Source organism: Oncorhynchus mykiss, unplaced genomic scaffold, assembly GCF_013265735.2.
Source record: "Oncorhynchus mykiss isolate Arlee unplaced genomic scaffold, USDA_OmykA_1.1 un_scaffold_326, whole genome shotgun sequence".
Taxonomy (NCBI): Eukaryota; Metazoa; Chordata; class Actinopteri; order Salmoniformes; family Salmonidae; genus Oncorhynchus; species Oncorhynchus mykiss.
In genome coordinates, this window is record NW_023493775.1 from 73693 (window position 1) to 99662 (window position 25970).

At 40.5% G+C, this 25970-nt stretch overlaps 12 non-coding genes across 12 annotated transcripts; all 12 read right to left on the minus strand.

The window, feature by feature from the left end:
- Positions 1-1262: 1262 nt before the first annotated feature.
- Positions 1263-1335, minus strand: trnav-aac. The gene has a single exon. It is a non-coding gene; the product is annotated as a tRNA-Val (tRNA).
- A 1409-nt stretch (positions 1336-2744) lies between these two features.
- trnav-aac lies at positions 2745-2817 on the minus strand. Its single transcript has one exon. It is a non-coding gene; the product is annotated as a tRNA-Val (tRNA).
- A 1358-nt stretch (positions 2818-4175) lies between these two features.
- On the minus strand, positions 4176-4250 carry trnav-aac. The gene has a single exon. It is a non-coding gene; the product is annotated as a tRNA-Val (tRNA).
- Positions 4251-5608: 1358 nt separating this feature from the next.
- trnav-aac lies at positions 5609-5681 on the minus strand. The gene has a single exon. It is a non-coding gene; the product is annotated as a tRNA-Val (tRNA).
- A 1358-nt stretch (positions 5682-7039) lies between these two features.
- Positions 7040-7114, minus strand: trnav-aac. The gene has a single exon. It is a non-coding gene; the product is annotated as a tRNA-Val (tRNA).
- A 2329-nt stretch (positions 7115-9443) lies between these two features.
- On the minus strand, positions 9444-9516 carry trnav-cac. Its single transcript has one exon. It is a non-coding gene; the product is annotated as a tRNA-Val (tRNA).
- A 129-nt stretch (positions 9517-9645) lies between these two features.
- trnav-cac lies at positions 9646-9718 on the minus strand. The gene has a single exon. It is a non-coding gene; the product is annotated as a tRNA-Val (tRNA).
- Positions 9719-10951: 1233 nt separating this feature from the next.
- Positions 10952-11024, minus strand: trnav-cac. Its single transcript has one exon. It is a non-coding gene; the product is annotated as a tRNA-Val (tRNA).
- A 3009-nt stretch (positions 11025-14033) lies between these two features.
- trnav-cac lies at positions 14034-14106 on the minus strand. The gene has a single exon. It is a non-coding gene; the product is annotated as a tRNA-Val (tRNA).
- A 7061-nt stretch (positions 14107-21167) lies between these two features.
- trnav-cac lies at positions 21168-21240 on the minus strand. Its single transcript has one exon. It is a non-coding gene; the product is annotated as a tRNA-Val (tRNA).
- A 129-nt stretch (positions 21241-21369) lies between these two features.
- Positions 21370-21442, minus strand: trnav-cac. The gene has a single exon. It is a non-coding gene; the product is annotated as a tRNA-Val (tRNA).
- Positions 21443-24584: 3142 nt separating this feature from the next.
- trnav-cac lies at positions 24585-24657 on the minus strand. The gene has a single exon. It is a non-coding gene; the product is annotated as a tRNA-Val (tRNA).
- Between the last annotated feature and the right edge of the window lie 1313 nt (positions 24658-25970).

Genomic DNA, 25970 nt, shown 5'->3' on the forward strand with positions numbered 1-25970 from the left:
TCTTCCATTTAAGAGTGATGGAAGCCACTGTGTTCTTGGGTACCTTCAATGCTGCAGAAATGACCAATCATTTGAATTTACCACAGGTGGACTCCAATCAAGTTGAAGAAACATCTCAAGGATGATCAATGGAAACAGGATGGACCTGAGCTCAATTTCCAGCCTCATAGCAAAGGGTCTGAAAACTTACGTAAATAAGGTATTTTTAAAATATTTAATGGGTATTATGGCTCTTTCTGTGGAACTCAATTTGGGATATTATGTGAGGTAGACATGAGAAGCCGGGAATTATCGTGTGCAGCCGGAACTTGGAAGAGGCTTGGTGGTTCCAAACTTCTTCTATTTAAGAGTGATGGAAGCCACTGTGTTCTTGGGTACCTTCAATGCTGCAGAAATGACCAATCATTTGAATTTACCACAGGTGGACTCCAATCAAGTTGAAGAAACATCTCAAGGATGATCAATGGAAACAGGATGGACCTGAGCTCAATTTCCAGTCTCATAGCAAAGGGTCTGAAAATGTATGTAAATAAGGTATTTTTAAAATATTTTTTTCATTAATAAAAACTATATGCTATCGCTTTGTCATTATGTGGTATTGTGTGTAGATAGATTTTATTTTATTTCATCCATTTTAGTATAAGGCTGTAACGTAACAAAATGTGGAAAAAAGTAAGGGGTCTGAAAACTTTCCGAATGCACTGTACCTATGCAGGCTAGCTTCTTTTCCTTTGCTAGCCAGCCAACTAAATCTATCACACAATCACATCAAGCAGCTGAAATGACAGAAAACGATCTACATTTTTGTTTGTTTTACCTTGGATTATATTGCCATTTCTTTGGATATATCCATTACAATGACCCTGATAAATGAATTTGCCTGGCTCAGAGAAGCTGTCAGTCTGGTCACATTCATACAGATCGCATGGTGGAGGTCCCCAAAAAAACGGCAACATTGATCCACTGGTCGGAGAGGTAGACAGCAAGGTTTAGACAAACCTCAACTGTTTTAAACCAAATGCTAGCCTCTGGGCATTGGGAAATATTGAATATTACAAAATGTTCCCACCCGGTTTCGAACCGGGGACCTTTCGCGTGTGAGGCAAACGTGATAACCACTACACTACAGAAACCGAATGATTGGAAAACTAAGGGTGTGACTGACTTTCGCGTGTGAGGCGAACGTGATAACCAATACACTACTGAAACTAAAGTCTGAATAGCAAATACTGAGAAGTGCGAAGGACCAATCTGTTAAAATGTGTTTCCGCCCAGTCTCGAACCGGGGACCTTTCACGTGTTAGGCAAACGTGATAACCACTACACTACGGAAACCCAATGAGTTGAATACTAAGGGTGTGGCTGACTTTGGCTGGGTGGGACATTTATCGCTCTCAGAACCTAATGATATCAGAAATTACTTAGTCAATTAATTAAACAATAAGGCTTGAGAAGCCGGGAATTATTGTGTGCAGCGGCTCTTGGAAGAGGCTTGGTGGTTCAAAACTTCTTCCATTTAAGAGTGATGGAAGCCACTGTGTTCTTGGGTACCTTCAATGCTGCAGAAATGACCAATCATTTGAATTTACCACAGGTGGACTCCAATCAAGTTGAAGAAACATCTCAAGGATGATCAATGGAAACAGGATGGACCTGAGCTCAATTTCCAGCCTCATAGCAAAGGGTCTGAAAACGTACGTAAATAAGGTATTTTTAAAATATTTAATGGGTATTATGGCTCTTTCTGTGGTACTAAATTTGGAATATTATGTGTGGTAGACATGAGAAGCCTGGAATTATCGTGTGCCGCCGGAACTTGGAAGAGGCTTGGTGGTTCCAAACTTCTTCTATTTAAGAGTGATGGAAGCCACTCTGTTCTTGGGTACCTTCAATGCTGCAGAAATGACCAATCATTTGAATTTACCACAGGTGGACTCCAATCAAGTTGAAGAAACATCTCAAGGATGATCAATGGAAACAGGATGGACCTGAGCTCAATTTCCAACCTCATAGCAAAGGGTCTGAAAATGTATGTAAATAAGGTATTTTTAAAATATTTTTTCATTAATAAAAACTATATGTTATCGCTTTGTCATTATGTGGGATTGTGTGTAGATAGATTTTATTTTATTTAATCAATTTTAGTATAAGGCTGTAACGTAACAAAATGTGGAAAAAAGTAAGGGGTCTGAAAACTTTCCGAATGCACTGTACCTTTGCAGGCTAGCTTCTTTTCCTTTGCTAGCCAGCCAACTAAATCTATCACACAATCACATCAAGCAGCTGAAATGACAGAAAACAATCTACATTTTTGTTTGTTTTACCTTGGATTATATTGCCATTTCTTTGGATATATCCATTACAATGACCCTGATAAATGAATTTGCCTGGCTCAGAGAAGCTGTCAGTCTGGTCACATTCATACAGATCGCATGGTGGAGGTCCCCAAAAAAACGGCAACATTGATCCACAGGTCGGAGAGGTAGACAGCAAGGTTTAGACAAACCTCAACTGTTTCAAACCAAATGCTAGCCTCTGGGCATTGGGAAATATTGAATATTACAAAATGTTTCCGCCCGGTTTCGAACCTGGGATAACCACTACACTACGGAAACCGAATGATTGGAAAACTAAGGGTGTGACTGACTTTCGCGTGTGAGGCGAACGTGATAATCAATACACTACTGAAACTAAAGCCTGAATAGCAAATACTGAGAAGTGCGAAGGACCAATTTGTTAAAATGTGTTTCCGCCCGGTCTCGAACCGGGGACCTTTCGCGTGTTAGGCGAACGTGATAACCACTACACTACGGAAACCCATTGAGTGGAGTACTAAGGGTGTGGCTGACTTTGGCTGGGTGGGACATTTATCGCTCTCAGAACCTAATGAAATCAGAAATTACTTAGTCAATTAATTAAACAATAAGGCTTGAGAAGCCGGGAATTATTGTGTGCAGCGGCTCTTGGAAGAGGCTTGGTGGTTCAAAACTTCTTCCATTTAAGAGTGATGGAAGCCACTGTGTTCTTGGGTACCTTCAATGCTGCAGAAATGACCAATCATTTGAATTTACCACAGGTGGACTCCAATCAAGTTGAAGAAACATCTCAAGGATGATCAATGGAAACAGGATGGACCTGAGCTCAATTTCCAGCCTCATAGCAAAGGGTCTGAAAACGTACGTAAATAAGGTATTTTTAAAATATTTAATGGGTATTATGGCTCTTTCTGTGGTACTCAATTTGGGATATTATGTGAGGTAGACATGAGAAGCCGGGAATTATCGTGTGCAGCCGGAACTTGGAAGAGGCTTGGTGGTTCCAAACTTCTTCTATTTAAGAGTGATGGAAGCCACTGTGTTCTTGGGTACCTTCAATGCTGCAGAAATGACCAATCATTTGAATTTACCACAGGTGGACTCCAATCAAGTTGAAGAAACATCTCAAGGATGATCAATGGAAACAGGATGGACCTGAGCTCAATTTCCAGCCTCATAGCAAAGGGTCTGAAAATGTATGTAAATAAGGTATTTTTAAAATATTTTTTTCATTAATAAAAACTATATGTTATCGCTTTGTCATTATGTGGTATTGTGTGTAGATAGATTTTATTTTATTTCATCCATTTTAGTATAAGGCTGTAACGTAACAAAATGTGGAAAAAAGTAAGGGGTCTGAAAACTTTCCGAATGCACTGTACCTATGCAGGCTAGCTTATTTTCCTTTGCTAGCCAGCCAACTAAATCTATCACACAATCACATCAAGCAGCTGAAATGACAGAAAACAATCTACATTTTTGTTTGTTTTACCTTGGATTATATTGCCATTTCTTTGGATATATCCATTACAATGACCCTGATAAATGAATTTGCCTTGCTCAGAGAAGCTGTCAGTCTGGTCACATTCATACAGATCGCATGGTGGAGGTCCCCAAAAAAAACGGCAACATTGATCCACAGGTCGGAGAGGTAGACAGCAAGGTTTAGACAAACCTCAACTGTTTCAAACCAAATGCTAGCCTCTGGGCATTGGGAAATATTGAATATTACAAAATGTTTCCGCCCGGTTTCGAACAGGGGACCTTTCGCGTGCGAAGCGAACGTGACAACCACTACACTACTGAAACTAAAGTCTGAATAGCAAACACTGAGAAGTGCGAAGGACCAATTTGTTCAAATGTTTTTCCGCCCGGTCTCGAACCGGGGACCTTTCGCGTGTTAGGCGAACATGATAACCACTACACTACGGAAACCCAATGAGTGGAGTACTAAGGGTGTGGCTGACTTTGGCTGGGTGGGACATTTATCGCTCTCAGAACCTAATGAAATCAGAAATTGCTTAGTCAATTAATTAAACAGTAAGGCTTGAGAAGCCGGGAATTATTGTGTGCAGCGGCTCTTGGAAGAGGCTTGGTGGTTCAAAACTTCTTCCATTTAAGAGTGATGGAAGCCACTGTGTTCTTGGGTACCTTCATTGCTGCAGAAATGACCAATCATTTGAATTTACCACAGGTGGACTCCAATCAAGTTGAAGAAACATCTCAAGGATGATCAATGGAAACAGGATGGACCTGAGCTCAATTTCCAGCCTCATAGCAAAGGGTCTGAAAACGTACGTAAATAAGGTATTTTTAAAATATTTAATGGGTATTATGGCTCTTTCTGTGGTACTCAATTTGGGATATTATGTGAGGTAGACATGAGAAGCCGGGAATTATCGTGTGCAGCCGGAACTTGGAAGAGGCTTGGTGGTTCCAAACTTCTTCTATTTAAGAGTGATGGAAGCCACTCTGTTCTTGGGTACCTTCAATGCTGCAGAAATGACCAATCATTTGAATTTACCACAGGTGGACTCCAATCAAGTTGAAGAAACATCTCAAGGATGATCAATGGAAACAGGATGGACCTGAGCTCAATTTCCAACCTCATAGCAAAGGGTCTGAAAATGTATGTAAATAAGGTATTTTTAAAATATTTTTTCATTAATAAAAACTATATGTTATCGCTTTGTCATTATGTGGGATTGTGTGTAGATAGATGTTATTTTATTTTATCCATTTTAGTATAAGGCTGTAACGTAACAAAATGTGGAAAAAAGTAAGGGGTCTGAAAACTTTCCGAATGCACTGTACCTATGCAGGCTAGCTTCTTTTCCTTTGCTAGCCAGCCAACTAAATCTATCACACAATCACATCAAGCAGCTGAAATGACAGAAAACAATCTACATTTTTGTTTGTTTTACCTTGGATTATATTGCCATTTCTTTGGATATATCCATTACAATGACCCTGATAAATGAATTTGCCTGGCTCAGAGAAGCTGTCAGTCTGGTCACATTCATACAGATCGCATGGTGGAGGTCCCCCAAAAAACGGCAACATTGATCCACAGGTCGGAGAGGTAGACAGCAAGGTTTAGACAAACCTCAACTGTTTCAAACCAAATGCTAGCCTCTGGGCATTGGGAAATACTGAATATTACCAAATGTTTCCGCCCGGTTTCGAACCGGGGACCTTTCGCGTGTGAGGCAAACGTGATAACCACTACACTACTGAAACTAAAGTCTGAATAGCAAATACTGAGAAGTGCGAAGGACCAATTTGTTAAAATGTGTTTCCGCCCGGTCTCGAACCGGGGACCTTTCGCGTGTTAGGCGAACGTGATAACCACTACACTACGGAAACCCATTGAGTGGAGTACTAAGGGTGTGGCTGACTTTGGCTGGGTGGGACATTTATCGCTCTCAGAACCTAATGAAATCAGAAATTACTTAGTCAATTAATTAAACAATAAGGCTTGAGAAGCCGGGAATTATTGTGTGCAGCGGCTCTTGGAAGAGGCTTGGTGGTTCAAAACTTATTCCATTTAAGAGTGATGGAAGCCACTGTGTTCTTGGGTACCTTCAATGCTGCAGAAATGACCAATCATTTGAATTTACCACAGGTGGACTCCAATCAAGTTGAAGAAACATCTCAAGGATGATCAATGGAAACAGGATGGACCTGAGCTCAATTTCCAGCCTCATAGCAAAGGGTCTGAAAACGTACGTAAATAAGGTATTTTTAAAATATTTAATGGGTATTATGGCTCTTTCTGTGGAACTCAATTTGGGATATTATGTGAGGTAGACATGAGAAGCCGGGAATTATCGTGTGCAGCCGGAACTTGGAAGAGGCTTGGTGGTTCCAAACTTCTTCTATTTAAGAGTGATGGAAGCCACTGTGTTCTTGGGTACCTTCAATGCTGCAGAAATGACCAATCATTTGAATTTACCACAGGTGGACTCCAATCAAGTTGAAGAAACATCTCAAGGATGATCAATGGAAACAGGATGGACCTGAGCTCAATTTCCAGCCTCATAGCAAAGGGTCTGAAAATGTATGTAAATAAGGTATTTTTAAAATATTTTTTTCATTAATAAAAACTATATGTTATCGCTTTGTCATTATGTGGTATTGTGTGTAGATAGATTTTATTTTATTTCATCCATTTTAGTATAAGGCTGTAACGTAACAAAATGTGGAAAAAAGTAAGGGGTCTGAAAACTTTCCGAATGCACTGTACCTATGCAGGCTAGCTTATTTTCCTTTGCTAGCCAGCCAACTAAATCTATCACACAATCACATCAAGCAGCTGAAATGACAGAAAACAATCTACATTTTTGTTTGTTTTACCTTGGATTATATTGCCATTTCTTTGGATATATCCATTACAATGACCCTGATAAATGAATTTGCCTTGCTCAGAGAAGCTGTCAGTCTGGTCACATTCATACAGATCGCATGGTGGAGGTCCCCAAAAAAAACGGCAACATTGATCCACAGGTCGGAGAGGTAGACAGCAAGGTTTAGACAAACCTCAACTGTTTCAAACCAAATGCTAGCCTCTGGGCATTGGGAAATATTGAATATTACAAAATGTTTCCGCCCGGTTTCGAACAGGGGACCTTTCGCGTGCGAAGCGAACGTGACAACCACTACACTACTGAAACTAAAGTCTGAATAGCAAATACTGAGAAGTGCGAAGGACCAATTTGTTCAAATGTTTTTCCGCCCGGTCTCGAACCGGGGACCTTTCGCGTGTTAGGCGAACATGATAACCACTACACTACGGAAACCCAATGAGTGGAGTACTAAGGGTGTGGCTGACTTTGGCTGGGTGGGACATTTATCGCTCTCAGAACCTAATGAAATCAGAAATTGCTTAGTCAATTAATTAAACAGTAAGGCTTGAGAAGCCGGGAATTATTGTGTGCAGCGGCTCTTGGAAGAGGCTTGGTGGTTCAAAACTTCTTCCATTTAAGAGTGATGGAAGCCACTGTGTTCTTGGGTACCTTCATTGCTGCAGAAATGACCAATCATTTGAATTTACCACAGGTGGACTCCAATCAAGTTGAAGAAACATCTCAAGGATGATCAATGGAAACAGGATGGACCTGAGCTCAATTTCCAGCCTCATAGCAAAGGGTCTGAAAACGTACGTAAATAAGGTATTTTTAAAATATTTAATGGGTATTATGGCTCTTTCTGTGGTACTCAATTTGGGATATTATGTGAGGTAGACATGAGAAGCCGGGAATTATCGTGTGCAGCCGGAACTTGGAAGAGGCTTGGTGGTTCCAAACTTCTTCTATTTAAGAGTGATGGAAGCCACTCTGTTCTTGGGTACCTTCAATGCTGCAGAAATGACCAATCATTTGAATTTACCACAGGTGGACTCCAATCAAGTTGAAGAAACATCTCAAGGATGATCAATGGAAACAGGATGGACCTGAGCTCAATTTCCAACCTCATAGCAAAGGGTCTGAAAATGTATGTAAATAAGGTATTTTTAAAATATTTTTTCATTAATAAAAACTATATGTTATCGCTTTGTCATTATGTGGGATTGTGTGTAGATAGATGTTATTTTATTTTATCCATTTTAGTACAAGGCTGTAACGTAACAAAATGTGGAAAAAAGTAAGGGGTCTGAAAACTTTCCGAATGCACTGTACCTATGCAGGCTAGCTTCTTTTCCTTTGCTAGCCAGCCAACTAAATCTATCACACAATCACATCAAGCAGCTGAAATGACAGAAAACAATCTACATTTTTGTTTGTTTTACCTTGGATTATATTGCCATTTCTTTGGATATATCCATTACAATGACCCTGATAAATGAATTTGCCTGGCTCAGAGAAGCTGTCAGTCTGGTCACATTCATACAGATCGCATGGTGGAGGTCCCCCAAAAAACGGCAACATTGATCCACAGGTCGGAGAGGTAGACAGCAAGGTTTAGACAAACCTCAACTGTTTCAAACCAAATGCTAGCCTCTGGGCATTGGGAAATACTGAATATTACCAAATGTTTCCGCCCGGTTTCGAACCGGGGACCTTTCGCGTGTGAGGCAAACGTGATAACCACTACACTACTGAAACTAAAGTCTGAATAGCAAATACTGAGAAGTGAGAAGGACCAATTTGTTAAAATGTGTTTCCGCCCGGTCTCGAACCGGTGACCTTTCGCGTGTTAGGCGAACTTGATAACCTCTACACTACGGAAACCCAATGAGTGGAAAACTAAGGGTGTGGCTGACTTTGGCTGGGTGGGACATTTATCGCTCTCAGAACCTAATGATATCAGAAATTACTTAGTCAATTAATTAAACAATAAGGCTTGAGAAGCCGGGAATTATTATGTGCAGCGGCTCTTGGAAGAGGCTTGGTGGTTCAAAACTTCTTCCATTTAAGAGTGATGGAAGCCACTGTGTTCTTGGGTACCTTCAATGCTGCAGAAATGACCAATCATTTGAATTTACCACAGGTGGACTCCAATCAAGTTGAAGAAACATCTCAAGGATGATCAATGGAAACAGGATGGACCTGAGCTCAATTTCCAGCCTCATAGCAAAGGGTCTGAAAATGTATGTAAATAAGGTATTTTTAAAATATTTTTTTCATTAATAAAAACTATATGTTATCGCTTTGTCATTATGTGGTATTGTGTGTAGATAGATTTTATTTTATTTCATCCATTTTAGTATAAGGCTGTAACGTAACAAAATGTGGAAAAAAGTAAGGGGTCTGAAAACTTTCCGAATGCACTGTACCTATGCAGGCTAGCTTCTTTTCCTTTGCTAGCTAGCCAACTAAATCTATCACACAATCACATCAAGCAGCTGAAATGACAGAAAACTATCTACATTTTTGTTTGTTTTACCTTGGATTATATTGCCATTTCTTTGGATATATCCATTACAATGACCCTGATAAATGAATTTGCCTGGCTCAGAGAAGCTGTCAGTCTGGTCACATTCATACAGATCGCATGGTGGAGGTCCCCAAAAAAACGGCAACATTGATCCACTGGTCGGAGAGGTAGACAGCAAGGTTTAGACAAACCTCAACTGTTTCAAACCAAATGCTAGCCTCTGGGCATTGGGAAATATTGAATATTACAAAATGTTTCCACCCGGTTTCGAACCGGGGACCTTTCGCGTGTGAGGCGAACGTGATAACCACTACACTACGGAAACCGAATGATTGGGAAACTAAGGGTGTGACTGACTTTCGCGTGTGAGGCGAACGTGATAACCAATACACTACTGAAACTAAAGTCTGAATAGCAAATACTGAGAAGTGCGAAGGACCAATCTGTTAAAATGTGTTTCCGCCCGGTCTCGAACCGGGGACCTTTCGCGTGTGAGGCGAACGTGATAACCACTACACTACGGAAACCGAATGATTGGAAAACTAAGGGTGTGGCTGACTTTGGCTGGGTGGGACATTTATCGCTCTCAGAACCTAATGAAATCAGAAATTACTTAGTCAATTAATTAAACAATAAGGCTTGAGAAGCCGGGAATTATTGTGTGCAGCGGCTCTTGGAAGAGGCTTGGTGGTTCAAAACTTCTTCCATTTAAGAGTGATGGAAGCCACTGTGTTCTTGGGTACCTTCAATGCTGCAGAAATGACCAATCATTTGAATTTACCACAGGTGGACTCCAATCAAGTTGAAGAAACATCTCAAGGATGATCAATGGAAACAGGATGGACCTGAGCTCAATTTCCAGCCTCATAGCAAAGGGTCTGAAAACTTACGTAAATAAGGTATTTTTAAAATATTTAATGGGTATTATGGCTCTTTCTGTGGAACTCAATTTGGGATATTATGTGAGGTAGACATGAGAAGCCGGGAATTATCGTGTGCAGCCGGAACTTGGAAGAGGCTTGGTGGTTCCAAACTTCTTCTATTTAAGAGTGATGGAAGCCACTGTGTTCTTGGGTACCTTCAATGCTGCAGAAATGACCAATCATTTGAATTTACCACAGGTGGACTCCAATCAAGTTGAAGAAACATCTCAAGGATGATCAATGGAAACAGGATGGACCTGAGCTCAATTTCCAGCCTCATAGCAAAGGGTCTGAAAATGTATGTAAATAAGGTATTTTTAAAATATTTTTTTCATTAATAAAAACTATATGCTATCGCTTTGTCATTATGTGGTATTGTGTGTAGATAGATTTTATTTTATTTCATCCATTTTAGTATAAGGCTGTAACTTAACAAAATGTGGAATAAAGTAAGGGGTCTGAAAACTTTCCGAATGCACTGTACCTATGCAGGCTAGCTTCTTTTCCTTTGCTAGCCAGCCAACTAAATCTATCACACAATCACATCAAGCAGCTGAAATGACAGAAAACGATCTACATTTTTGTTTGTTTTACCTTGGATTATATTGCCATTTCTTTGGATATATCCATTACAATGACCCTGATAAATGAATTTGCCTGGCTCAGAGAAGCTGTCAGTCTGGTCACATTCATACAGATCGCATGGTGGAGGTCCCCAAAAAAACGGCAACATTGATCCACTGGTCGGAGAGGTAGACAGCAAGGTTTAGACAAACCTCAACTGTTTCAAACCAAATGCTAGCCTCTGGGCATTGGGAAATATTGAATATTACAAAATGTTTCCACCCGGTTTCGAACCGGGGACCTTTCGCGTGTGAGGCGAACGTGATAACCACTACACTACGGAAACCTAATGATTGGAAAACTAAGGGTGTGACTGACTTTCGCGTGTGAGGCGAACGTGATAACCAATACACTACTGAAACTAAATTCTGAATAGCAAATACTGAGAAGTGCGAAGGACCAATCTGTTAAAATGTGTTTCCGCCCGGTCTCGAACCGGGGACCTTTCGCGTGTGAGGAGAACGTGATAACCACTACACTACGGAAACCGAATGATTGGAAAACTAAGGGTGTGACTGACTTTGGCTGGGTGGGACATTTATCGCTCTCAGAACCTAATGAAATCAGAAATTACTTAGTCAATTAATTAAACAATAAGGCTTTAGAAGCCGGGAATTATTGTGTGCAGCGGCTCTTGGAAGAGGCTTGGTGGTTCAAAACTTCTTCCATTTAAGAGTGATGGAAGCCACTGTGTTCTTGGGTACCTTCAATGCTGCAGAAATGACCAATCATTTGAATTTACCACAGGTGGACTCCAATCAAGTTGAAGAAACATCTCAAGGATGATCAATGGAAACAGGATGGACCTGAGCTCAATTTCCAGCCTCATAGCAAAGGGTCTGAAAACTTACATAAATAAGGTATTTTTTAAATATTTAATGGGTATTATGGCTCTTTCTGTGGAACTCAATTTGGGATATTATGTGAGGTAGACATGAGAAGCCGGGAATTATCGTGTGCAGCCGGAACTTGGAAGAGGCTTGGTGGTTCCAAACTTCTTCTATTTAAGAGTGATGGAAGCCACTGTGTTCTTGGGTACCTTCAATGCTTCAGAAATGACCAATCATTTGAATTTACCACAGGTGGACTCCAATCAAGTTGAAGAAACATCTCAAGGATGATCAATGGAAACAGGATGGACCTGAGCTCAATTTCCAGCCTCATAGCAAAGGGTCTGAAAACTTAAGTAAATAAGGTATTTTTAAAATATTTAATGGGTATTATGGCTCTTTCTGTGGAACTCAATTTGGGATATTATGTGAGGTAGACATGAGAAGCCGGGAATTATCGTGTGCAGCCGGAACTTGGAAGAGGCTTGGTGGTTCCAAACTTCTTCTATTTAAGAGTGATGGAAGCCACTGTGTTCTTGGGTACCTTCAATGCTGCAGAAATGACCAATCATTTGAATTTACCACAGGTGGACTCCAATCAAGTTGAAGAAACATCTCAAGGATGATCAATGGAAACAGGATGGACCTGAGCTCAATTTCCAGTCTCATAGCAAAGGGTCTGAAAATGTATGTAAATAAGGTATTTTTAAAATATTTTTTTCATTAATAAAAACTATATGCTATCGCTTTGTCATTATGTGGTATTGTGTGTAGATAGATTTTATTTTATTTCATCCATTTTAGTATAAGGCTGTAACGTAACAAAATGTGGAAAAAAGTAAGGGGTCTGAAAACTTTCCGAATGCACTGTACCTATGCAGGCTTGCTTCTTTTCCTTTGCTAGCCAGCCAACTAAATCTATCACACAATCACATCAAGCAGCTGAAATGACAGAAAACAATCTACATTTTTGTTTGTTTTACCTTGGATTATATTGCCATTTCTTTGGATATATCCATTACAATGACCCTGATAAATGAATTTGCCTGGCTCAGAGAAGCTGTCAGTCTGGTCACATTCATACAGATCGCATGGTGGAGGTCCCCAAAAAAACGGCAACATTGATCCACTGGTCGGAGAGGTAGACAGCAAGGTTTAGACAAACCTCAACTGTTTCAAACCAAATGCTAGCCTCTGGGCATTGGGAAATATTGAATATTACAAAATGTTTCCACCCGGTTTCGAACCGGGGACCTTTCGCGTGTGAGGCGAGCGTGATAACCACTACACTACGGAAACCGAATGATTGGAAAACTAAGGGTGTGACTGACTTTCGCGTGTGAGGCGAACGTGATAACCAATACACTACTGAAACTAAAGTCTGAATAGCAAATACTGAGAAGTGCGAAGGACCAATCTGTTAAAATGTGTTTCCGCCCGGTCTCGAACCGGGGACCTTTCGCGTGTTAGCCGAACGTGATAACCAGTACACTACGGAAACCCAATGAGTAGAATACTACGGGTGTGGCTGACTTTGGCTGGGTGGGACATTTATCCCTCTCAGAACCTAATGAAATCAGAAATTACTTAGTCAATTAATTAAACAATACGGCTTGAGAAGGGTGGGTATTATGGCTCTTTCTGTGGAACTCAATTTGGGATATTATGTGAGGTAGACATGAGAAGCCGGGAATTATCGTGTGCAGCCGGAACTTGGAAGAGGCTTGGTGGTTCCAAACTTCTTCTATTTAAGAGTGATGGAAGCCACTGTGTTCTTGGGTACCTTCAATGCTGCAGAAATGACCAATCATTTGAATTTACCACAGGTGGACTCCAATCAAGTTGAAGAAACATCTCAAGGATGATCAATGGAAACAGGATGGACCTGAGCTCAATTTCCAGTCTCATAGCAAAGGGTCTGAAAATGTATGTAAATAAGGTATTTTTAAAATATTTTTTTCATTAATAAAAACTATATGCTATCGCTTTGTCATTTTGTGGTATTGTGTGTAGATAGATTTTATTTTATTTCATCCATTTTAGTATAAGGCTGTAACGTAACAAAATGTGGAAAAAAGTAAGGGGTCTGAAAACTTTCCGAATGCACTGTACCTATGCAGGCTAGCTTCTTTTCCTTTGCTAGCCAGCCAACTAAATCTATCACACAATCACATCAAGCAGCTGAAATGACAGAAAACAATCTACATTTTTGTTTGTTTTACCTTGGATTATATTGCCATTTCTTTGGATATATCCATTACAATGACCCTGATAAATGAATTTGCCTGGCTCAGAGAAGCTGTCAGTCTGGTCACATTCATACAGATCGCATGGTGGAGGTCCCCAAAAAAACGGCAACATTGATCCACTGGTCGGAGAGGTAGACAGCAAGGTTTAGACAAACCTCAACTGTTTCAAACCAAATGCTAGCCTCTGGGCATTGGGAAATATTGAATATTACAAAATGTTTCCACCCGGTTTCAAACCGGGGACCTTTCGCGTGTGAGGCGAACGTGATAACCACTACACTACGGAAACCGAATGATTGGAAAACTAAGGGTGTGACTGACTTTCGCGTGTGAGGCGAACGTGATAACCAATACACTACTGAAACTAAAGTCTGAATAGCAAATACTGAGAAGTGCGAAGGACCAATCTGTTAAAATGTGTTTCCGCCCGGTCTCGAACCAGGGACCTGTCGCGCGTTAGCCGAACGTGATAACCAGTACACTACGGAAACCCAATGAGTAGAATACTACGGGTGTGGCTGACTTTGGCTGGGTGGGACATTTATCGCTCTCAGAACCTAATGAAATCAGAAATTACTTAGTCAATTAATTAAACAATAAGGCTTGAGAAGCCGGGAATTATTGTGTGCAGCGGCTCTTGGAAGAGGCTTGGTGGTTCAAAACTTCTTCCATTTAAGAGTGATGGAAGCCACTGTGTTCTTGGGTACCTTCAATGCTGCAGAAATGACCAATCATTTGAATTTACCACAGGTGGACTCCAATCAAGTTGAAGAAACATCTCAAGGATGATCAATGGAAACAGGATGGACCTGAGCTCAATTTCCAGCCTCATAGCAAAGGGTCTGAAAACTTACGTAAATAAGGTATTTTTAAAATATTTAATGGGTATTATGGCTCTTTCTGTGGAACTCAATTTGGGATATTATGTGAGGTAGACATGAGAAGCCGGGAATTATCGTGTGCAGCCGGAACTTGGAAGAGGCTTGGTGGTTCCAAACTTCTTCTATTTAAGAGTGATGGAAGCCACTGTGTTCTTGGGTACCTTCAATGCTGCAGAAATGACCAATCATTTGAATTTACCACAGGTGGACTACAATCAAGTTGAAGAAACATCTCAAGGATGATCAATGGAAACAGGATGGACCTGAGCTCAATTTCCAGTCTCATAGCAAAGGGTCTGAAAATCCATGTAAATAAGGTATTTTTAAAATATTTTTTTCATTAATAAAAACTATATGCTATCGCTTTGTCATTATGTGGTATTGTGTGTAGATAGATTTTATTTTATTTCATCCATTTTAGTATAAGGCTGTAACGTAACAAAATGTGGAAAAAAGTAAGGGGTCTGAAAACTTTCCGAATGCACTGTACCTATGCAGGCTAGCTTCTTTTCCTTTGCTAGCCAGCCAACTAAATCTATCACACAATCACATCAAGCAGCTGAAATGACAGAAAACAATCTACATTTTTGTTTGTTTTACCTTGGATTATATTGCCATTTCTTTGGATATATCCATTACAATGACCCTGATAAATGAATTTGCCTGGCTCAGAGAAGCTGTCAGTCTGGTCACATTCATACAGATCGCATGGTGGAGGTCCCCAAAAAAACGGCAACATTGATCCACTGGTCGGAGAGGTAGACAGCAAGGTTTAGACAAACCTCAACTGTTTCAAACCAAATGCTAGCCTCTGGGCATTGGGAAATATTGAATATTACAAAATGTTTCCACCCGGTTTCGAACCAGGGACCTTTCGCGTGTGAGGCGAACGTGACAACCACTACACTACAGAAACCGAATGATTGGTAAACTAAGGGTGTGACTGACTTTCGCGTGTGAGGCGAACGTGATAACCAATACACTACTGAAACTAAAGTCTGAATAGCAAATACTGAGAAGTGCGAAGGACCAATCTGTTAAAATGTGTTTCCGCCCGGTCTCGAACCGGGGACCTTTCGCGTGTTAGCCGAACGTGATAACCAGTACACTACGGAAACCCAATGAGTAGAATACTACGGGTGTGGCTGACTTTGGCTGGGTGGGACATTTATCCCTCTCAGAACCTAATGAAATCAGAAATTACTTAGTCAATTAATTAAACAATACGGCTTGAGAAGGGTGGGTATTATGGCTCTTTCTGTGGAACTCAATTTGGGATATTATGTGAGGTAGACATGAGAAGCCGGGAATTATCGTGTGCAGCCGGAACTTGGAAGAGGCTTGGTGGTTCCAAACTTCTTCTATTTAAGAGTGATGGAAGCCACTGTGTTCTTGGGTACCTTCAATGCTGCAGAAATGACCAATCATTTGAATTTACCACAGGTGGACTCCAATCAAGTTGAAGAAACATCTCAAGGATGATCAATGGAAACAGGATGGACCTGAGCTCAATTTCCAGCCTCATAGCAAAGGGTCTGAAAACTTACGTAAATAAGGTATTTTTAAAATATTTAATGGGTATTATGGCTCTTTCTGTGGAACTCAATTTGGGATATTATGTGAGGTAGACATGAGAAGCCGGGAATTATCGTGTGCAGCCGGAACTTGGAAGAGGCTTGGTGGTTCCAAACTTCTTCTATTTAAGAGTGATGGAAGCCACTGTGTTCTTGGGTACCTTCAATGCTGCAGAAATGACCAATCATTTGAATTTACCACAGGTGGACTCCAATCAAGTTGAAGAAACATCTCAAGGATGATCAATGGAAACAGGATGGACCTGAGCTCAATTTCCAGTCTCATAGCAAAGGGTCTGAAAATGTATGTAAATAAGGTATTTTTAAAATATTTTTTTCATTAATAAAAACTATATGCTATCGCTTTGTCATTATGTGGTATTGTGTGTAGATAGATTTTATTTTATTTCATCCATTTTAGTATAAGGCTGTAACGTAACAAAATGTGGAAAAAAGTAAGGGGTCTGAAAACTTTCCGAATGCACTGTACCTATGCAGGCTAGCTTCTTTTCCTTTGCTAGCCAGCCAACTAAATCTATCACACAATCACATCAAGCAGCTGAAATGACAGAAAACGATCTACATTTTTGTTTGTTTTACCTTGGATTATATTGCCATTTCTTTGGATATATCCATTACAATGACCCTGATAAATGAATTTGCCTGGCTCAGAGAAGCTGTCAGTCTGGTCACATTCATACAGATCGCATGGTGGAGGTCCCCAAAAAAACGGCAACATTGATCCACTGGTCGGAGAGGTAGACAGCAAGGTTTAGACAAACCTCAACTGTTTCAAACCAAATGCTAGCCTCTGGGCATTGGGAAATATTGAATATTACAAAATGTTTCCACCCGGTTTCGAACCAGGGACCTTTCGCGTGTGAGGCGAACGTGACAACCACTACACTACAGAAACCGAATGATTGGTAAACTAAGGGTGTGACTGACTTTCGCGTGTGAGGCGAACGTGATAACCAATACACTACTGAAACTAAAGTCTGAATAGCAAATACTGAGAAGTGCGAAGGACCAATCTGTTAAAATGTGTTTCCGCCCGGTCTCGAACCGGGGACCTTTCGCGTGTTAGCCGAACGTGATAACCAGTACACTACGGAAACCCAATGAGTAGAATACTACGGGTGTGGCTGACTTTGGCTGGGTGGGACATTTATCCCTCTCAGAACCTAATGAAATCAGAAATTACTTAGTCAATTAATTAAACAATACGGCTTGAGAAGGGTGGGTATTATGGCTCTTTCTGTGGAACTCAATTTGGGATATTATGTGAGGTAGACATGAGAAGCCGGGAATTATCGTGTGCAGCCGGAACTTGGAAGAGGCTTGGTGGTTCCAAACTTCTTCTATTTAAGAGTGATGGAAGCCACTGTGTTCTTGGGTACCTTCAATGCTGCAGAAATGACCAATCATTTGAATTTACCACAGGTGGACTCCAATCAAGTTGAAGAAACATCTCAAGGATGATCAATGGAAACAGGATGGACCTGAGCTCAATTTCCAGTCTCATAGCAAAGGGTCTGAAAATGTATGTAAATAAGGTATTTTTAAAATATTTTTTTCATTAATAAAAACTATATGCTATCGCTTTGTCATTATGTGGTATTGTGTGTAGATAGATTTTATTTTATTTCATCCATTTTAGTATAAGGCTGTAACGTAACAAAATGTGGAAAAAAGTAAGGGGTCTGAAAACTTTCCGAATGCACTGTACCTATGCAGGCTAGCTTCTTTTCCTTTGCTAGCCAGCCAACTAAATCTATCACACAATCACATCAAGCAGCTGAAATGACAGAAAACAATCTACATTTTTGTTTGTTTTACCTTGGATTATATTGCCATTTCTTTGGATATATCCATTACAATGACCCTGATAAATGAATTTGCCTGGCTCAGAGAAGCTGTCAGTCTGGTCACATTCATACAGATCGCATGGTGGAGGTCCCCAAAAAAACGGCAACATTGATCCACTGGTCGGAGAGGTAGACAGCAAGGTTTAGACAAACCTCAACTGTTTCAAACCAAATGCTAGCCTCTGGGCATTGGGAAATATTGAATATTACAAAATGTTTCCACCCGGTTTCGAACCAGGGACCTTTCGCGTGTGAGGCGAACGTGACAACCACTACACTACAGAAACCGAATGATTGGTAAACTAAGGGTGTGACTGACTTTCGCGTGTGAGGCGAACGTGATAACCAATACACTACTGAAACTAAAGTCTGAATAGCAAATACTGAGAAGTGCGAAGGACCAATCTGTTAAAATGTGTTTCCGCCCGGTCTCGAACCGGGGACCTTTCGCGTGTTAGCCGAACGTGATAACCAGTACACTACGGAAACCCAATGAGTAGAATACTACGGGTGTGGCTGACTTTGGCTGGGTGGGACATTTATCCCTCTCAGAACCTAATGAAATCAGAAATTACTTAGTCAATTAATTAAACAATACGGCTTGAGAAGGGTGGGTATTATGGCTCTTTCTGTGGAACTCAATTTGGGATATTATGTGAGGTAGACATGAGAAGCCGGGAATTATCGTGTGCAGCCGGAACTTGGAAGAGGCTTGGTGGTTCCAAACTTCTTCTATTTAAGAGTGATGGAAGCCACTGTGTTCTTGGGTACCTTCAATGCTGCAGAAATGACCAATCATTTGAATTTACCACAGGTGGACTCCAATCAAGTTGAAGAAACATCTCAAGGATGATCAATGGAAACAGGATGGACCTGAGCTCAATTTCCAGCCTCATAGCAAAGGGTCTGAAAACTTACGTAAATAAGGTATTTTTAAAATATTTAATGGGTATTATGGCTCTTTCTGTGGAACTCAATTTGGGATATTATGTGAGGTAGACATGAGAAGCCGGGAATTATCGTGTGCAGCCGGAACTTGGAAGAGGCTTGGTGGTTCCAAACTTCTTCTATTTAAGAGTGATGGAAGCCACTGTGTTCTTGGGTACCTTCAATGCTGCAGAAATGACCAATCATTTGAATTTACCACAGGTGGACTCCAATCAAGTTGAAGAAACATCTCAAGGATGATCAATGGAAACAGGATGGACCTGAGCTCAATTTCCAGTCTCATAGCAAAGGGTCTGAAAATGTATGTAAATAAGGTATTTTTAAAATATTTTTTTCATTAATAAAAACTATATGCTATCGCTTTGTCATTATGTGGTATTGTGTGTAGATAGATTTTATTTTATTTCATCCATTTTAGTATAAGGCTGTAACGTAACAAAATGTGGAAAAAAGTAAGGGGTCTGAAAACTTTCCGAATGCACTGTACCTATGCAGGCTAGCTTCTTTTCCTTTGCTAGCCAGCCAACTAAATCTATCACACAATCACATCAAGCAGCTGAAATGACAGAAAACGATCTACATTTTTGTTTGTTTTACCTTGGATTATATTGCCATTTCTTTGGATATATCCATTACAATGACCCTGATAAATGAATTTGCCTGGCTCAGAGAAGCTGTCAGTCTGGTCACATTCATACAGATCGCATGGTGGAGGTCCCCAAAAAAACGGCAACATTGATCCACTGGTCGGAGAGGTAGACAGCAAGGTTTAGACAAACCTCAACTGTTTCAAACCAAATGATAGCCTCTGGGCATTGGGAAATATTGAATATTACAAAATGTTTCCACCCGGTTTCGAACCAGGGACCTTTCGCGTGTGAGGCGAACGTGACAACCACTACACTACAGAAACCGAATGATTGGTAAACTAAGGGTGTGACTGACTTTCGCGTGTGAGGCGAACGTGATAACCAATACACTACTGAAACTAAAGTCTGAATAGCAAATACTGAGAAGTGCGAAGGACCAATCTGTTAAAATGTGTTTCCGCCCGGTCTCGAACCGGGGACCTTTCGCGTGTTAGCCGAACGTGATAACCAGTACACTACGGAAACCCAATGAGTAGAATACTACGGGTGTGGCTGACTTTGGCTGGGTGGGACATTTATCCCTCTCAGAACCTAATGAAATCAGAAATTACTTAGTCAATTAATTAAACAATACGGCTTGAGAAGGGTGGGTATTATGGCTCTTTCTGTGGAACTCAATTTGGGATATTATGTGAGGTAGACATGAGAAGCCGGGAATTATCGTGTGCAGCCGGAACTTGGAAGAGGCTTGGTGGTTCCAAACTTCTTCTATTTAAGAGTGATGGAAGCCACTGTGTTCTTGGGTACCTTCAATGCTGCAGAAATGACCAATCATTTGAATTTACCACAGGTGGACTCCAATCAAGTTGAAGAAACATCTCAAGGATGATCAATGGAAACAGGATGGACCTGAGCTCAATTTCCAGTCTCATAGCAAAGGGTCTGAAAATGTATGTAAATAAGGTATTTTTAAAATATTTTTTTCATTAATAAAAACTATATGCTATCGCTTTGTCATTATGTGGTATTGTGTGTAGATAGATTTTATTTTATTTCATCCATTTTAGTATAAGGCTGTAACGTAACAAAATGTGGAAAAAAGTAAGGGGTCTGAAAACTTTCCGAATGCACTGTACCTATGCAGGCTAGCTTCTTTTCCTTTGCTAGCCAGCCAACTAAATCTATCACACAATCACATCAAGCAGCTGAAATGACAGAAAACAATCTACATTTTTGTTTGTTTTACCTTGGATTATATTGCCATTTCTTTGGATATATCCATTACAATGACCCTGATAAATGAATTTGCCTGGCTCAGAGAAGCTGTCAGTCTGGTCACATTCATACAGATCGCATGGTGGAGGTCCCCAAAAAAACGGCAACATTGATCCACTGGTCGGAGAGGTAGACAGCAAGGTTTAGACAAACCTCAACTGTTTCAAACCAAATGCTAGCCTCTGGGCATTGGGAAATATTGAATATTACAAAATGTTTCCACCCGGTTTCGAACCGGGGACCTTTCGCGTGTGAGGCAAACGTGATAACCACTACACTACGGAAACCGAATGATTGGAAAACTAAGGGTGTGACTGACTTTCGCGTGTGAGGCGAACGTGATAACCAATACACTACTGAAACTAAAGTCTGAATAGCAAATACTGAGAAGTGCGAAGGACCAATCTGTTAAAATGTGTTTCCGCCCGGTCTCGAACCGGGGACCTTTCGCGTGTGAGGCGAACGTGATAACCACTACACTACGGAAACCAAATGATTGGAAAACTAAGGGTGTGACTGACTTTGGCTGGGTGGGACATTTATCGCTCTCAGAACCTAATGAAATCAGAAATTACTTAGTCAATTAATTAAACAATAAGGCTTGAGAAGCCGGGAATTATTGTGTGCAGCGGCTCTTGGAAGAGGCTTGGTGGTTCAAAACTTCTTCCATTTAAGAGTGATGGAAGCCACTGTGTTCTTGGGTACCTTCAATGCTGCAGAAATGACCAATCATTTGAATTTACCACAGGTGGACTCCAATCAAGTTGAAGAAACATCTCAAGGATGATCAATGGAAACAGGATGGACCTGAGCTCAATTTCCAGCCTCATAGCAAAGGGTCTGAAAAGTTACGTAAATAAGGTATTTTTAAAATATTTAATGGGTATTATGGCTCTTTCTGTGGAACTCAATTTGGGATATTATGTGAGGTAGACATGAGAAGCCGGGAATTATCGTGTGCAGCCGGAACTTGGACGAGGCTTGGTGGTTCCAAACTTCTTCTATTTAAGAGTGATGGAAGCCACTGTGTTCTTGGGTACCTTCAATGCTGCAGAAATGACCAATCATTTGAATTTACCACAGGTGGACTCCAATCAAGTTGAAGAAACATCTCAAGGATGATCAATGGAAACAGGATGGACCTGAGCTCAATTTCCAGCCTCATAGCAAAGGGTCTGAAAACTTACATAAATAAGGTATTTTTTAAATATTTAATGGGTATTATGGCTCTTTCTGTGGAACTCAATTTGGGATATTATGTGAGGTAGACATGAGAAGCCGGGAATTATCGTGTGCAGCCGGAACTTGGAAGAGGCTTGGTGGTTCCAAACTTCTTCTATTTAAGAGTGATGGAAGCCACTGTGTTCTTGGGTACCTTCAATGCTTCAGAAATGACCAATCATTTGAATTTACCACAGGTGGACTCCAATCAAGTTGAAGAAACATCTCAAGGATGATCAATGGAAACAGGATGGACCTGAGCTCAATTTCCAGCCTCATAGCAAAGGGTCTGAAAACTTAAGTAAATAAGGTATTTTTAAAATATTTAATGGGTATTATGGCTCTTTCTGTGGAACTCAATTTGGGATATTATGTGAGGTAGACATGAGAAGCCGGGAATTATCGTGTGCAGCCGGAACTTGGAAGAGGCTTGGTGGTTCCAAACTTCTTCTATTTAAGAGTGATGGAAGCCACTGTGTTCTTGGGTACCTTCAATGCTGCAGAAATGACCAATCATTTGAATTTACCACAGGTGGACTCCAATCAAGTTGAAGAAACATCTCAAGGATGATCAATGGAAACAGGATGGACCTGAGCTCAATTTCCAGTCTCATAGCAAAGGGTCTGAAAATGTATGTAAATAAGGTATTTTTAAAATATTTTTTTCATTAATAAAAACTATATGCTATCGCTTTGTCATTATGTGGTATTGTGTGTAGATAGATTTTATTTTATTTCATCCATTTTAGTATAAGGCTGTAACGTAACAAAATGTGGAAAAAAGTAAGGGGTCTGAAAACTTTCCGAATGCACTGTACCTATGCAGGCTTGCTTCTTTTCCTTTGCTAGCCAGCCAACTAAATCTATCACACAATCACATCAAGCAGCTGAAATGACAGAAAACAATCTACATTTTTGTTTGTTTTACCTTGGATTATATTGCCATTTCTTTGGATATATCCATTACAATGACCCTGATAAATGAATTTGCCTGGCTCAGAGAAGCTGTCAGTCTGGTCACATTCATACAGATCGCATGGTGGAGGTCCCCAAAAAAACGGCAACATTGATCCACTGGTCGGAGAGGTAGACAGCAAGGTTTAGACAAACCTCAACTGTTTCAAACCAAATGCTAGCCTCTGGGCATTGGGAAATATTGAATATTACAAAATGTTTCCACCCGGTTTCGAACCGGGGACCTTTCGCGTGTGAGGCGAGCGTGATAACCACTACACTACGGAAACCGAATGATTGGAAAACTAAGGGTGTGACTGACTTTCGCGTGTGAGGCGAACGTGATAACCAATACACTACTGAAACTAAAGTCTGAATAGCAAATACTGAGAAGTGCGAAGGACCAATCTGTTAAAATGTGTTTCCGCCCGGTCTCGAACCGGGGACCTTTCGCGTGTTAGCCGAACGTGATAACCAGTACACTACGGAAACCCAATGAGTAGAATACTACGGGTGTGGCTGACTTTGGCTGGGTGGGACATTTATCCCTCTCAGAACCTAATGAAATCAGAAATTACTTAGTCAATTAATTAAACAATACGGCTTGAGAAGGGTGGGTATTATGGCTCTTTCTGTGGAACTCAATTTGGGATATTATGTGAGGTAGACATGAGAAGCCGGGAATTATCGTGTGCAGCCGGAACTTGGAAGAGGCTTGGTGGTTCCAAACTTCTTCTATTTAAGAGTGATGGAAGCCACTGTGTTCTTGGGTACCTTCAATGCTGCAGAAATGACCAATCATTTGAATTTACCACAGGTGGACTCCAATCAAGTTGAAGAAACATCTCAAGGATGATCAATGGAAACAGGATGGACCTGAGCTCAATTTCCAGTCTCATAGCAAAGGGTCTGAAAATGTATGTAAATAAGGTATTTTTAAAATATTTTTTTCATTAATAAAAACTATATGCTATCGCTTTGTCATTATGTGGTATTGTGTGTAGATAGATTTTATTTTATTTCATCCATTTTAGTATAAGGCTGTAACGTAACAAAATGTGGAAAAAAGTAAGGGGTCTGAAAACTTTCCGAATGCACTGTACCTATGCAGGCTAGCTTCTTTTCCTTTGCTAGCCAGCCAACTAAATCTATCACACAATCACATCAAGCAGCTGAAATGACAGAAAACAATCTACATTTTTGTTTGTTTTACCTTGGATTATATTGCCATTTCTTTGGATATATCCATTACAATGACCCTGATAAATGAATTTGCCTGGCTCAGAGAAGCTGTCAGTCTGGTCACATTCATACAGATCGCATGGTGGAGGTCCCCAAAAAAACGGCAACATTGATCCACTGGTCGGAGAGGTAGACAGCAAGGTTTAGACAAACCTCAACTGTTTCAAACCAAATGCTAGCCTCTGGGCATTGGGAAATATTGAATATTACAAAATGTTTCCACCCGGTTTCGAACCAGGGACCTTTCGCGTGTGAGGCGAACGTGATAACCACTACACTACGGAAACCGAATGATTGGAAAACTAAGGGTGTGACTGACTTTCGCGTGTGAGGCGAACGTGATAACCAATACACTACTGAAACTAAAGTCTGAATAGCAAATACTGAGAAGTGCGAAGGACCAATCTGTTAAAATGTGTTTCCGCCCGGTCTCGAACCAGGGACCTGTCGCGCGTTAGCCGAACGTGATAACCAGTACACTACGGAAACCCAATGAGTAGAATACTACGGGTGTGGCTGACTTTGGCTGGGTGGGACATTTATCGCTCTCAGAACCTAATGAAATCAGAAATTACTTAGTCAATTAATTAAACAATAAGGCTTGAGAAGCCGGGAATTATTGTGTGCAGCGGCTCTTGGAAGAGGCTTGGTGGTTCAAAACTTCTTCCATTTAAGAGTGATGGAAGCCACTGTGTTCTTGGGTACCTTCAATGCTGCAGAAATGACCAATCATTTGAATTTACCACAGGTGGACTCCAATCAAGTTGAAGAAACATCTCAAGGATGATCAATGGAAACAGGATGGACCTGAGCTCAATTTCCAGCCTCATAGCAAAGGGTCTGAAAACTTACGTAAATAAGGTATTTTTAAAATATTTAATGGGTATTATGGCTCTTTCTGTGGAACTCAATTTGGGATATTATGTGAGGTAGACATGAGAAGCCGGGAATTATCGTGTGCAGCCGGAACTTGGAAGAGGCTTGGTGGTTCCAAACTTCTTCTATTTAAGAGTGATGGAAGCCACTGTGTTCTTGGGTACCTTCAATGCTGCAGAAATGACCAATCATTTGAATTTACCACAGGTGGACTACAATCAAGTTGAAGAAACATCTCAAGGATGATCAATGGAAACAGGATGGACCTGAGCTCAATTTCCAGTCTCATAGCAAAGGGTCTGAAAATCCATGTAAATAAGGTATTTTTAAAATATTTTTTTCATTAATAAAAACTATATGCTATCGCTTTGTCATTATGTGGTATTGTGTGTAGATAGATTTTATTTTATTTCATCCATTTTAGTATAAGGCTGTAACGTAACAAAATGTGGAAAAAAGTAAGGGGTCTGAAAACTTTCCGAATGCACTGTACCTATGCAGGCTAGCTTCTTTTCCTTTGCTAGCCAGCCAACTAAATCTATCACACAATCACATCAAGCAGCTGAAATGACAGAAAACAATCTACATTTTTGTTTGTTTTACCTTGGATTATATTGCCATTTCTTTGGATATATCCATTACAATGACCCTGATAAATGAATTTGCCTGGCTCAGAGAAGCTGTCAGTCTGGTCACATTCATACAGATCGCATGGTGGAGGTCC